Raw genomic sequence first — 13,536 nt, 5'->3', positions numbered from 1 at the left:
ATGTGAATGTACAAAATACAAGCCGGTTGAAGGTGCACAGATGGCATGGGTGGAAGAAGAGGAAGAGCAAGACCAAGAACAGTCAGTTGAGATGAAATCAGAGCTACTGTGATAGACCATGTTCTTGTGTGTGGAAGGACAGAGGCAGGACAAAGAGTTCAACCTAATTTGAGCAGATTCTCTGTAGCCACCATAATCAGCTGGAAAGTTCAAAAGAAGAGTGGAAGAGAATCTTGTGCAATCTTATTTATTGGATTCAGCTTACACTAATCTACATTTTTATGTAACCAACTAAAAAAATATACATATCACCAGTCTTATAAGACTAGTCTAAACCATGCATAGGCCCCTGAGTGACTTGACAAGGGCCAAATAGCAATGGCTAGACGACTGGATCAGAATTTCACCAAAACGGCACGTCTTGTGGGGTGTTGCTGATATGAACGTGTTAGTACCCAACAAAAGTGGTGCAAGGAAGGAGAATTTACAGTTTTACAAGGAGAAGATACATTTTATTTCATTTTGTTAATAGTCTTCTAAAATGCCTATTGCAACACATTACAAGTATATTCATATTAATGCGAGGACACAAAAGGCACCTGTTTTCTGTAATAGACCATATATTTACTAAAAATAATATAAAGAAAATTATGCAACTGGGTGCTAGAAAGAAGACAGCTGCTAGATCAGAATAGCACAAATGTATAATGCTTGACTGTGAAAAGCACACATGATATACAGTACAGTTCTGCTGGGGAACCTGCATGAAATAGCGATTGTATGAACTTCCTGAAAGATATGCATGATTTACTTTACCACATATTTACTTAATTTGCATGTGTGTAACTAAGCCAGTCTTCCAAATTGAACTGTCTGAACAGCATACTTTTATTTTACCGGAAGGCTTTTGTGTTTAGAAAGACCGTTTGATTTATTGTGTTGAAAATGCTCCAGCTTGGATACTGTAATAGACCATACATTGTCCTCAAAGTAGCAGGAGTTCAGACTTCTGAATTTCATAAACTATCAACATTAAGAGTCACTCTGGGGCTGGAGAGGGTTACATCTTTACTTCCTGTTAGTCAGAGAAACACAGGTGAGTTGAGACAGTTACATGATGTTATATTAGTATTGCACTTATTATGAAATTATTAGTTAAATGTACAATACTATAATATTTGTAATTATAATATTTGTTTATATTATAAATATTGTATATTTAAATCACAATTAATTCAAATTATGTAAATAATAATATTATTATTAACTAAAACAAATTTTTATTGAATTATTTAAAAATTATAATTATTATACAATTATTTAAAGTAAAATAAACATTTACCAAAATAAAATAAAAAAATAAAAGAACAAGGTAACATTTTTACAGTTGAGGTACAAAAATAAATAATATAGTAAACTTAGAAATAAAATATTCAAATTATACAGAATTATACAAAAAAAATGGTAGGATGAGACAGTTATATGATGTTATATTAGTATTAAATTCATTATAAAATTAAATGTATAATATAAAAATTTACTTACTGCATATTTAATTAAATCACAATTAATTAAAATGATGTAAACAATAAAAAAATTTTATTGCCAGGATTTTTATTAACGAAAACTGATTGGAAAAAAACCCTACTTTTTAATTAAAATAAATATTAACCAAAATAAAATAAAATAAAACAAGGTAACATTTTTTCATTTTCATTTAAAGTTGAAGTACTAAAATAACTAAAACTAAATTAACTAAGAACTGAAACTTAATAAAAAAAAAAGAGATTAAAAAAAGAAAGAAAAAAACGATATTATATTACTACTGAATTTATACATTTATAGATTAAATTGATATTATAGTTTAATTATATTTAAATAACAATTAAATGAAATAAGAAATGAGATAAGATAAAAAAGACTAAAATTAAAAATTAAACTAAATACACTAAAACTTAATAAAAAATATAGACATAAAACATAATAAAAAAAATATATAAACATAATAAAAAATAACAAACAACTAAATTAGTGAAACTAATTAAAATGAGAATAAAAAGAGAAAATATTAAATTAAAATCTAACAAAATAAACCAAAACTATAATAGTATATAATAGATGCTAAAATAAAACTGTTTATAGTCATAAATAATGATGTCATTTTGAAAATCTGCTTTACCTGGCAACAGCTCCTTTTCTGCTCTGCTGGATGGCTGGTCAGCAGCTGATATAACAGCAGTCTGAGGGCATAAATTGCGTCCAGCCAGTGGGCCGAGTGTGTTGAAGGTAGAGGCCCACTCACTAATGGGCTCTTCTTGCCGTCTGGTGAGAACACTCATGTACGGATCGGATTTGGGTCTAGTTACAACCTTCCTCATCTCTTCAACTCCCCGCTGAAGAAGTCTGTAGTACAGCAAAGCCCAGTCACGCACACACACGTCGCTCTCTTCCTCTGCGGTGGACCAAATATATATATATATATATATATATATATATATATATATATATATATATATATATATATATATATATATATATATACCTGGAGAAATGCAATAATTTTTGTTGTTTTGTTGCTTCTATTTGACATTGTCTGTAAACACGTTGTACACACCAATACAGTAATGTAAAAGACGGCCCGGCATGTCTTGAGTCTCAGCGGGGCGGCACAGGAACATCTTGACTGCGGCGGTCAGCAGCTTCATCTTCACGGCTGAGGACAGCTCAGTCTTCACTGACTTAGACGTCTATGTAGCCCTCCATCACATAGGGGGCGCTACTGATCTGATCACCATGTTCTCCCAGAAGCCATAACAGAGCCTGCTTTCCCTGAGAAGAACAGGAAGAGGATGTAAAAACTTCTCTTCTCTGTAATGGAAACTTTACAAAACCATTTCATATGAGGATGATCAGGAGGTCAGATGTGCCTTGGCTTTCTCTCATACTGATGTGTGATAGGCTGCACTGGGCTTTAGCTGTGTTGTCTTCTGTGAAGCTAATTTGAGGCATCTGCGCTCCAGAGAAAGTTCTTTAGCCACTGCATACAGACTTTGTGATGATCTGAAGGCCTGTAGTGCCAGACATATTCCTTGATGATGTAAAGAGTATGCTAAAATGCTTGAAATTATTTTTGTAGACAATTATAAATTGCCAGTCTATGCATTTCTTTACAGAACTATTTTTTTTACCCCATTTTGTAAAGGATGAGTTCAATGGCATTGTGAAGAAAAAGCATCAAAAAGTGCCAAACATAGCTTGCTTGTTGTAGATGGTCAAAATATAAAGCGGGTGAATTATCTCACCTCACTATCTTGAGGACCGTCAACACAGGCCTCGACGGTCTGACACACAGCAGCTGTACTCTGAGGACAAAACCACACCAAATCCCTGAACGCCTGGATCACGGCTAAACACACACACATACACACACACACACACAAGGAAGATTATAGGAAGGAGCTGATAATGACCGTTAGCAAACAAAGCATTCATCCAGGCTGGAGAAAGCACCTGCTAAAAGGTTTGTGAAAATCAAACAGTACCTCCTTTACTCATTAACTAGAAGATATAAAAAATCACAAGCATGCACAGGTGTGGCCCAGATTTCTCTCATACCCGACGTGATACGGGATATCAAGACACTTCTCACTGTATGTTCGTGCAATGCAACCTTAAAAAAAAAAATATATAAATATATAAATATTATAATTGTAATTTTGACAATGAATTGATGTTTAATTTATATTTAATTAATGAAAATGTAGAAAAACTATCAAAAATCACTGATAGTTTTTTCCCCACAAAAATCTCATTACTTTGCGTGCAACCCAGTTACTTTATGATTTTCTTTTTTTGTCCAAAAAAAAAGGGGTGGGGGCTAAATTTAAACTCTGTTGGCCTTTCTGGTATTTTCTGGCTCTGCGATATCGTCCGGGCAGAACTATTGTTCCAGCCACCAAAGACAGATTCACAAATAACCTGCCTGATTTATCTCAACTGCTCTGTGTACCGATAAACACATATGAACTAAACAAAATGACTGGCAACATGGGCAGTATCTTCTCTAATACATTAGAAGCTGTTGCCCCCATAAAATTGAGGAAGGTTAGAGAAAAACATACTGCACCATGGTACAACAGTAATACCCACTCTCTCAAGAAAGAAACTCGTAGTCTTGAGCGCAAATGGAGAAAAACTAACTTGGAAGTTTTTAGAATTGCATGGAAAAACAGTATGTCCAGCTATAGACAGGCTCTAAAACTGCCAGGGCCGTAATAATGCACATTATCAGGAAGAACAACCAAAAACAATCCAAGGTTTTTATTTAGCACAGTGGCTAGATTAACAAATAACCAGACGCCACCCGATCTAAATATTCCCTCACAGTTAAATAGTAATGACTTTATGAATTTCTTCACTGATAAAATAGATAACATCCGAAATACAATAACAAATGTAGATTCTACAGAGTCTAATACTTTAGTTTATCCATCGCACCCAAAGATAAACTGCAGTGCCTTTACAACTATAGGACAAGAAGAGCTAAATAAACTTATCACTGCATCTAAACCAACAACATGTTTATTAGATCCTGTACCCACTAAATTAGTGAAAGAGTTGTTACCTGTAGCAGAAAAAACCGCTTCTCAATATTATTAACTCGTCGTTATCTTTAGGTCACGTCCCAAAACCATTCAAGCTGGCGGTTATTAAGCCTCTTATTAAGAAACCACAACTAGATCCTAGTGAACTGGCAAATTACAGACCCATTTCAAATCTTCCATTTATGTCTAAAATTTTAGAAAAAGTTGTGTCTGCTCAATTGTACTCCTTCCTACAAAAAAAAAAAAAAAAAAAAAAAAATATCTATGAAGAATTTCAGTTGGGTTTCAGGCCCCATCATAGCACAGAAACTGCACTTGTTAAAATTACAAATGACTTGCTTCTTGCATCAGACCAAGGCTGCATCTCATTGCTAGTTTTACTTGATCTTAGTGCTGCGTTCGACACCATAGATCACGACATACTCATAGATAGATTACAAAACTATACAGGTATCCAAGGGCAGGCTTTAAGATGGTTTAGATCCTACCTGTCCGATCGCTACCACTTTATTTATTTAAATGGGGAGTCATCTCATTTATCACCAGTAAAATATGGAGTGCCACAAGGATCTGTCCTAGGTCCTCTGCTATTTTCAATATACATGTTGCCCCTTGGTAATATCATTAGAAAATACGGGATTAGTTTCCACTGCTATGCTGATGATACTCAACAATACATCTCAACGAGACTAGATGAAACTTCAAAATTATCTAAGCTAACAGAGTGTGTTAAAAATGTAAAAGATTGGATGACCAATAATTTTCTCCTATTAAATTCAGATAAGACAGAGATATTACTTATTGGACCAAAAAACATTACACAGAATCTCGTACATTTCAATTTGCAATTAGACGGATATACTGGTACTTCCTCTACAGTCAAAAATCTTGTCTTTTGAAAATCATATTTCCCATGTTACAAAAACAGCATTCTTCCATCTTAGAAACATTGCCAAGCTACGAAACATGTTACCTGTTTCTGATGCAGAAAAGTTAGTTCATGCATTCATGACCTCTAGACTGGACTATTGTAATGCACTGCTAGTTGGTTTTCCTGCATCCTCAATAAACAAGCTACAGGTAGTCCAAAATGCAGCGGCAAGAGTCCTTACCAGGTCAAGAAAATATGATCATATTACCCCAATTTTACAGTCTCTGCACTGGCTACCTATTAAGTTCCGTATCAGTTACAAAATATTATTACTTACCTACAAGACCCTTAATGGTTTAGCTCCTGCGTACCTAACTAGCCTTAAACCACGCTACAACCCATTACACTCCCTAAGGTCACAAAACGCTGGACTTTTGATAGTACCTAGGATAGCAAAGTCCACTAAAGGAGGTAGAGCTTTTTCGCATTTGGCTCCCAAACTCTGGAATAGCCTTCCTGATAATGTTCGGGGTTCAGACACACTTCCTCTGTTTAAATCTAGATAAAAAACACACCTCTTTGGCCAAGCATTTAAATAATGCATCTCATAATTTTGGACTGCAGTTATATCTGATCAAATGCACATTATTATTCTTTAACTTGGGTTAAACTAATTAATTTTACTTGGTTGAACAGCAGCTATGCTAATTATGTCTCTATTTGTTTCTCTGTTCTGCCACGGGATGTAACTAGGATTTACACAAGCTTCAGTATGGATCCAGAACACCTGAGAAGAGATGATGCCAGCCCCTAAGAGGACCTCAGATGATGCTAACCCAGAGACAACATACAGAACTACCACATTCTGCTATAAGTTTGATTGCATAATATAATTGCTGTTAATAGTGTTAACCGTCTGTTTGTTTATGTCTTTAATTGATTTTTCTGAACATTTCTGCTGTATGTACATAAACTGACAGTCACCACTGAAAAGCTACTACTAAATATTGTAGAAACTTCATTTTCTGTAAAGTTGCTTTGCAACGATTTGTATCGTAAAAAGTGCTATACAAATAAACTTGAATTGAATTGAATTTATTTTTTCATTAATATAAAAATAACTTATTAAATTTGTTAATTTACAGTGTAAAACTAAATGAAACCACACTAACAAGGGTTGTAAACTATATTCAGACATGACACCAAAAAACATCAGGGTTGCAAAAATCGCTAAATAATTCTCAGTTGAATTAATTAATTAATAGTTTGACCTGATGAAGTGGGCAAACAACGTTTTCTGAAAGTTAGGTACCTAATTATTTGTTAAAAATAACAATAAAAAAGTTTTAAGCCAATTTTGTACCCTAATTGTGCAAAACGCTTACAGCAGCCAATGTGACATTTGCTCCTCAAAATAAAGTTTCTGTGGTTTACAATTATTTAATCAAACATCTGAGAGGAACATCAGCGTCTTATGAGATGTGGTAACTATAGCAGCAATGGCTGCCTGGGCCAGTTCAGGAGACACATCAGTGCAGTAGCTTCTCAGCTCCTCCAAAACCAAAGCCACATTTTCATCATTCACCAGCACCACCAGGATCTCCATCTTGCGAAACTTGATGTAACTCGTTTCAGAGTATCCACCAAAGAAGCGTTTGTAATGTGTGCCGAAAAGGCCCGGCTAACTCCGCATGACCTGCTGTACGTGACAGAGACCAGCAAAGCGAAGCTCGTGTGACGCAGCACCACAGGTGGCCAGCAGGGGCGCACTTGTGTGCAGGAGGGCGTCGGCCTGCACAGCAGGGTGGGTGGAGGCTAAATGAAGGAAGAGGCGGAGCGTGGCAACTGCTACGTGTGCGTAAGAGCTTTGGAGGAAGGTGTCTAGTAGGCTGAGGATGTTAGGAAGGTAACGTAGCAGGAAGGTGAGGACTTCACTCTGAGCCCAACTGTCCAGATCCTTCATACTGAAGGAGAAAACACATCAAAAATTCAGTCATTAGACAATCTGTTAAAAAGGTCAAAAACATACATGATGCTTTCGAAAGCCTTCGAAAAACTTTTGTCCTGCAAAAATGTATAATAATAATAATAATTGATGTTTGGCTATTGTTAACTAATACTAAAAAACTATTAAAATACATTTTCAGAAATTGAAATAAAGCTGAAATAAAAGAAAAATATTCAATGAAAAACTTAAAAAATTAAAGGTTTAATAATAAAAATAAGTTTAAGCTGAAGTACTAAAATTAAAACTACAACAGACAATTAAATTAAAGCTAAATAGCAATGCCCACAACAAAATTACTAAAACATAAACTAAGACTAAAATGAAAATTGATGAATAATATAACAGTATATAAATATACAAGTGTTATTTTAGTATTGAGATATTATTATAGTTTGTAATTCATATTATGAATCAGTTTTTATATTGAATGTTTGTTAAAGTTTTAGTATTTTTTTTATATGTCTATATATATGTTTTTATTCCATTTTTTACTTTCAGTTTAGTACATCAAGTTAAACTGAATTTAAATGAGAATTGTTGCCGTGGCAATTAGCTGAATTTAAGTTTAAGTAATGGAATTTTACCAATTAAAAAGCATACATAAATGTATTCAAGGTGTAAATGTTACAAAATCTTCTTGAAATATATATATATATATATATATATATACACAGTATATATATTTTTAAACCATACAAAACCAAGATGAATGGAAAGAGCACATGCTTTAATTCATTTTTGACATTCTTAAAACAAACAAGGGTGAGTTTTCATGACAAACATGACATGTTTGGATGAACTATTTCACATATCATAATGGCAAACACGGCATACCTGTTGAAAAGGTGATGAGCTATGGGTTTGTTAATAACCACACCACCCTCATCTTTGAGAATTTTCTCCAAGGCACGAAGAGAGTTCACTAAAACCACAGGGTCTGGGTTCCTCAGAAGAGCATACAGCTCATTTACTATACTGCCAACTAAAAGGCACACATCCAGAACATGTATTTACATGTATTCATTTGGCAGACAGAGACTTAAAGGAATAGTTCACCCAAAAATGAAAATTTGCTGAAAATGTAACATTGCATCACTTGCTCACCAATGGATCCTCTGCAGTGAATGGGTGCCGTCAGAATGAGAGTCCAAACAGCTGCTATAAACATCACAATAATCCACAAGTAATCCACACCACTCCAGTCCATCAGTTAATTACTTGTGAAGAGAAAAGCTGTGTGTTCTTAAGAAACAAATCCATCATTAAAGACGTTTCTGGCTAAAATTAGAGTCCTCTAGTCATACTTTTTCTCCAATGAAAAAGCAATCTTGTCTTAATCAGGAGAGGAATCTGCACAGATCAAGCTGTAAAACAACTCTAAACAAATATGTGAGTGGATTTTGATGTGAGAAGACAACAGGGGATGGACTTTTTTTTCACTGGAGGAAGTGTTATTATGGATTTTGGCCAGAATGAATGGTTTGAAGTTAAAAACGTCTTGATGGATTTGTTTCATGGATTTGGAGTGGTGTGGATTGCTTGTGGGTTATTGTGGTGTTTTTATCAGCTGTTTGGACTTTCTGACGGCACCCATTCACTGCAGAGCATCCATTGGTGAGCAAGTGATGTAATGATGCATTTCTCCAAATCTGACGATGAAATAAACTCATCTACATCTTGGACGGCATGAGGGCGAGTACACATTCCGCTAATTTTCATTTTTGGGTGAACAGAACTGTAATTCAGACATTCTACATTCATTACAGAAAAACATTAACTGGAATTCAAAGCCCCTGTGGTTATAAATACACTGCGCCTTTAGGAAAGACAGGAAATACCACTGAATTGTTCTGCTGTTTAGAAGCATCGTGATAAACATTTCCTGGTTTTGCCCTGCTTTTGATGAAAAGTTGCTGATTTCGACAAAAATGCAATCCAACGGGTTGTCTACAAGTATGTCATATCTTCTGTTGAAAATATGTTCTTTTCAGTTAAGAATTCTTGACTTGCTGTTAGTCTTCACAATCACCGGAAACATTCCTTTAAAGGGCGCGCTCTGACCCAAAATGATGAATCGCTCTGCTTATGTCTTTTTATGCATTAAAATAAGCAAGCAATATCCATCACATTATCCTTAACAATTATTACAATTTAGATAAACAGAATACTTGACTCTACCTATCTCTGTGTTGGGCTCTAGACTGTGCATTTTGGCACAACCAAGCACAGCGACTCTCCTTACGTAACTGGCCTTGTCCCGCAGACCAGCAACAATGGGCTGCTCTATGTACTCTGTCATTCCCAGCATCCTGAAAAACAAGCAAATAAAAGGAAGCGTGTCAATTAGGACAGGAAGACACAGTAGCTTAGTATTTACTGAAGAAATATTCCACTGTAGACTGTGTTTTACCATGATTTTCACACAGTTAAAGGGTGTGAAGAAATGTACATGAAGAAAATGTGGGAGAGCTGCTCATGCAAAACTCACAACCATGATTCCAGAGTGTTCTGATTGGTCGCCAGGGACGTTGTTGGGAAATTTCTAGTCTGTTGTTGCTAGGTGACTGCTAGGGTGTTGCTAGGCTGTTGTTTTGTTTTGAATGGTATCTGAGTTGATGCTAAGTGATTCCTAAGATGACTGCTAGGGTTGCTAGGTTGTTGTTTCAGAGTTTTGTGTGGTTGCAAGGTTGTTGCTTGTTAGGATGTTCTGGGGCTTTGCTGGGTCATAGCTTGGCTATTGTTGTGCTCTGGGTGGATGTTATGGGGTTGCTAGGTGATTGCTAGGGTGTCTTGCATGGTTGCTAGAGTGTTGCTAGGCTGTTGTTGTTGTGTTCTGAATGGTTGCTAGGTTGCCAGGTGATTGCTAGGTGGTCTTGTGTGGTTGCTATGGCGTTACTTGTTAGGGTGTTGCTAAGATATTGTTGCAGTGTTCTGGCAGGTTGCTAGTTTATTGCTAAATGATCGCTAAAGTGTCCTGGGAAGTTGCTAGGGTGTTGAGTGTAGCAAAGGCCAAATGTTGCAGTGTTTCGTGCTGGGGCAATGTTGTCGCTATGTTATGGGTGGTTGTTAGGGGTTTTCTATGGTGTCTTGAATGGTTGTCAGGCTGCTGTTTTAGAATTCTGAATGGTTGCAAGGGAGTTGCTAGGATGTTGCTTGTTAGGGTGTTGCTAGGCTGATTTTTGTGGTGTTCTGGGACTTTGTTTGGCTGTTGATATTGTGTTATGAATGGTTGCTAGGGTGTTTAAGTGATTGCCAAGGTGCCTTGGTGGTTGTTGGTGATCTTGTGTGGTTGCTAGGGCTTTACTTGTTAGGATGTTGCTAAAGATTTTGTTGCCGTGTCCTGGGAGGTTGCTAGGTTATTGCTTAGTGATCACTAAGGTGTCCTGGGTAGTTGCTTGTGCGTTGTGTAGAGAAACCGACTGTTGCAGTGTTTGTTGCTGGGGCACTGTTTGAATGTTGTCACCATGTTCTGGGTGGTTGTTAGGGGGTTGCTAGGGTGATTGTTGTGGTGTTCTGGGACATTATTTGGCTGTTGCTGTGTTCTGAATGGTTGCTAGGGTGTCTAAGTGATTGCTAAGGTGCCTTGGGTGGTTGTTAGTGGTCTTGTGTGGTTGCTAGGGCATTACTTGTTAGGATGTTGCTAAAATGTTGTTGCCGTGTCCTGAGAGATGATGTTGCTTGTTAGGGTGTTGCAAGGCTGCTTGCTGTGGTGTTCTGAGATGCTGTTTGGCTGTCATTGTTGTGTATTCAATGGTTGCTAGGGCATTACTCGTTAGGATGTTGCTAAGATGTTGTTGCCGTGTCCTGGGTAGTTGCTTGTGTAGCAAAGCCGACTGTTGCAGTGTTTGTTGCTTGGGCATTGTTTGAATGTTGTCGCCATGTTCTGGTTGGTTGTTAGGGGGTATCTAGGCTGATTGCTGTGGTGTTCTGGGACATTGTTTGGCTGCTATTATTGTGTTCTGAATGGTTGCTAGGGTATCTAAGTGATTTCTAGGGTGCCTTGGTGGTTGTTAGGGGGTTGCTAGGTTGTTGTTGTGGAATTCTGAATGTTGTCGCCATGTGTTCTGAGTGGTTGTTAGGGGGTTTCTAGGCTGATTGCTGTGGTGTTCTGGGACATTGTTTGGCTGCTATTATTGTGTTCTGAATGGTTGCTAGGGTATCTAAGTGATTTCTAGGGTGCCTTGGTGGTTTGTTAGGGGGTTGCTAGGTTGTTGTTGTGGAATTCCAAGCAATTGTGAGGAGCCATTTATGACAGCTATATTGTATCTAGGCTGATTGCTGTGGTGTTCTGGGACATTGTTTGGCTGCTATTATTGTGTTCTGAATGGTTGCTAGGGTATCTAAGTGATTTCTAGGGTGCCTTGGTGGTTGTTAGGGGGTTGCTAGGTTGTTGTTGTGGAATTCTGAATGTTGTCGCCATGTTCTGGGTGGTTGTTAGCGGGTTTGCTAGGCTGATTGCTGTGGTGTTCTGGGACATTGTTTGGCTGCTATTATTGTGTTCTGAATGGTTGCTAGGGTATCTAAGTGATTTCTAGGGAGCCTTGGTGGTTGTTAGGGGGTTGCTAGGTTGTTGTTGTGGAATTCTGAATGTTGTCGCCATGTTCTGGGTGGTTGTTAGGGGGTTGCTAGGCTGATTGCTGTGGTGTTCTGGGACATTGTTTGGCTGCTATTATTGTGTTCTGAATGGTTGCTAGGGTATCTAAGTGATTTCTAGGGTGCCTTGGTAGTTGTTATGGGGTTGCTAGGTTGTTGTTGTGGAATTCTGAAAGGTTGCAAAGGTGTTGCTAGGTGATTGCTAAAGGCAGGTCAGGAGGTTGCTAGGGTGTTGCAAGGCTTATTGTGTGAGTGCAGGCAAAAGAAAATAAATTATTTCAAACATACAAACCTGAAGTTGCACATGTTCCTCAGGGCTAACCCTCGCACCATGGGACTGGGATCAGCGCAGTCCTCACGGAGCGTGTTGATGGCCAGGTCAGGCTTGTCACTGGCATAGGTGCACATATACCAGCTTCTTCTGAACAATATCCACTGTGGCACTGGCTTTCACCATGTCCATAAATAAAGCTAAAACATCCAGACCCTGTGTCATGTACCTAAATAAAACAAACAACAGCCTCAGAAATCGCTTTATGTCTTATTTGTCAACATTTAGTTCTGTCTAACTAACAGTAAGAGTTAAGCTGGAAATCAAGCTGTACAGCACAATGAATAATGACCTGAATGTTATTCTGTTTCTCATAGAATCTACAGCTGTTGCTTCATAAGGCTTAGAATACATGACTCATGACCCATGACTTTTCCATGAACCTGTCATGTGCAATTACCGGATAATATTTAATGGATAAGAAATCATTTAGATTTTATTTGCTAATAAATCCCTCAAACTGATTTGTGAACCAGTTCAACTGGTTAATTCAGTGCCAGCTCAAAGCAACAAAGGAATTTGTTCACATCCCTATTTCTGGCAAACAATCTATATTCTACACACTCTACACAAGCAATATCGAGCTGATGTATTATTTCTAATATTTATTTATTTATTTAAAATTAATTAATAATGTCCCATTATTACTTCAGGCTTGGAAACACTATTTTAAAGTGCTGATATTTTCAGGTTTTCTGTGATTGTTGGGTACTTTTTGTGCTTTTGGTACTTGACAACAAGTCTCCATTTCATTGTATTTCATTCATTTTCACTAGTTATATGGAAAGGAGCAGTTTGAAAATTCTGCTAAATATCTGTTTCTGTTTCACAGGACAATATGAAGGTGAAATGATGATCATTTAAATCTTTGGGAAGGGTATTCATTTGTGCTTTTGATAATTGTCTCTTTCAATGCAGAGGAACACAGTCTGAATAAACTCAGCTCAAACTCTGTTTTCTCATGCTTGTATTGTGATGCAATGTAATTGTTCTCTAATTATGTTTTCTAGTTCTGTCTAATCATAACAAATACATAAGTCTCAGTCTGATAGCACAGAGACACACAAACTAAATCATCCCCATCAAAACTCATAACCAATCATAATTACAGTCAGCCTGACAGTACAGG

The 13,536-nt window shown here is 36.9% G+C and overlaps 1 pseudogene; it reads right to left on the bottom strand.

Moving 5' to 3' along the window:
- Positions 1 to 490: 490 nt before the first annotated feature.
- LOC109087892 lies at positions 491 to 12,572 on the bottom strand (annotated as a pseudogene).
- Between the last annotated feature and the right edge of the window lie 964 nt (positions 12,573 to 13,536).

This window comes from Cyprinus carpio, chromosome A23, assembly GCF_018340385.1.
Source record: "Cyprinus carpio isolate SPL01 chromosome A23, ASM1834038v1, whole genome shotgun sequence".
Classification (NCBI taxonomy): domain Eukaryota; kingdom Metazoa; phylum Chordata; class Actinopteri; order Cypriniformes; family Cyprinidae; genus Cyprinus; species Cyprinus carpio.
This window is presented reverse-complemented; position numbering and strand designations above follow the sequence as displayed.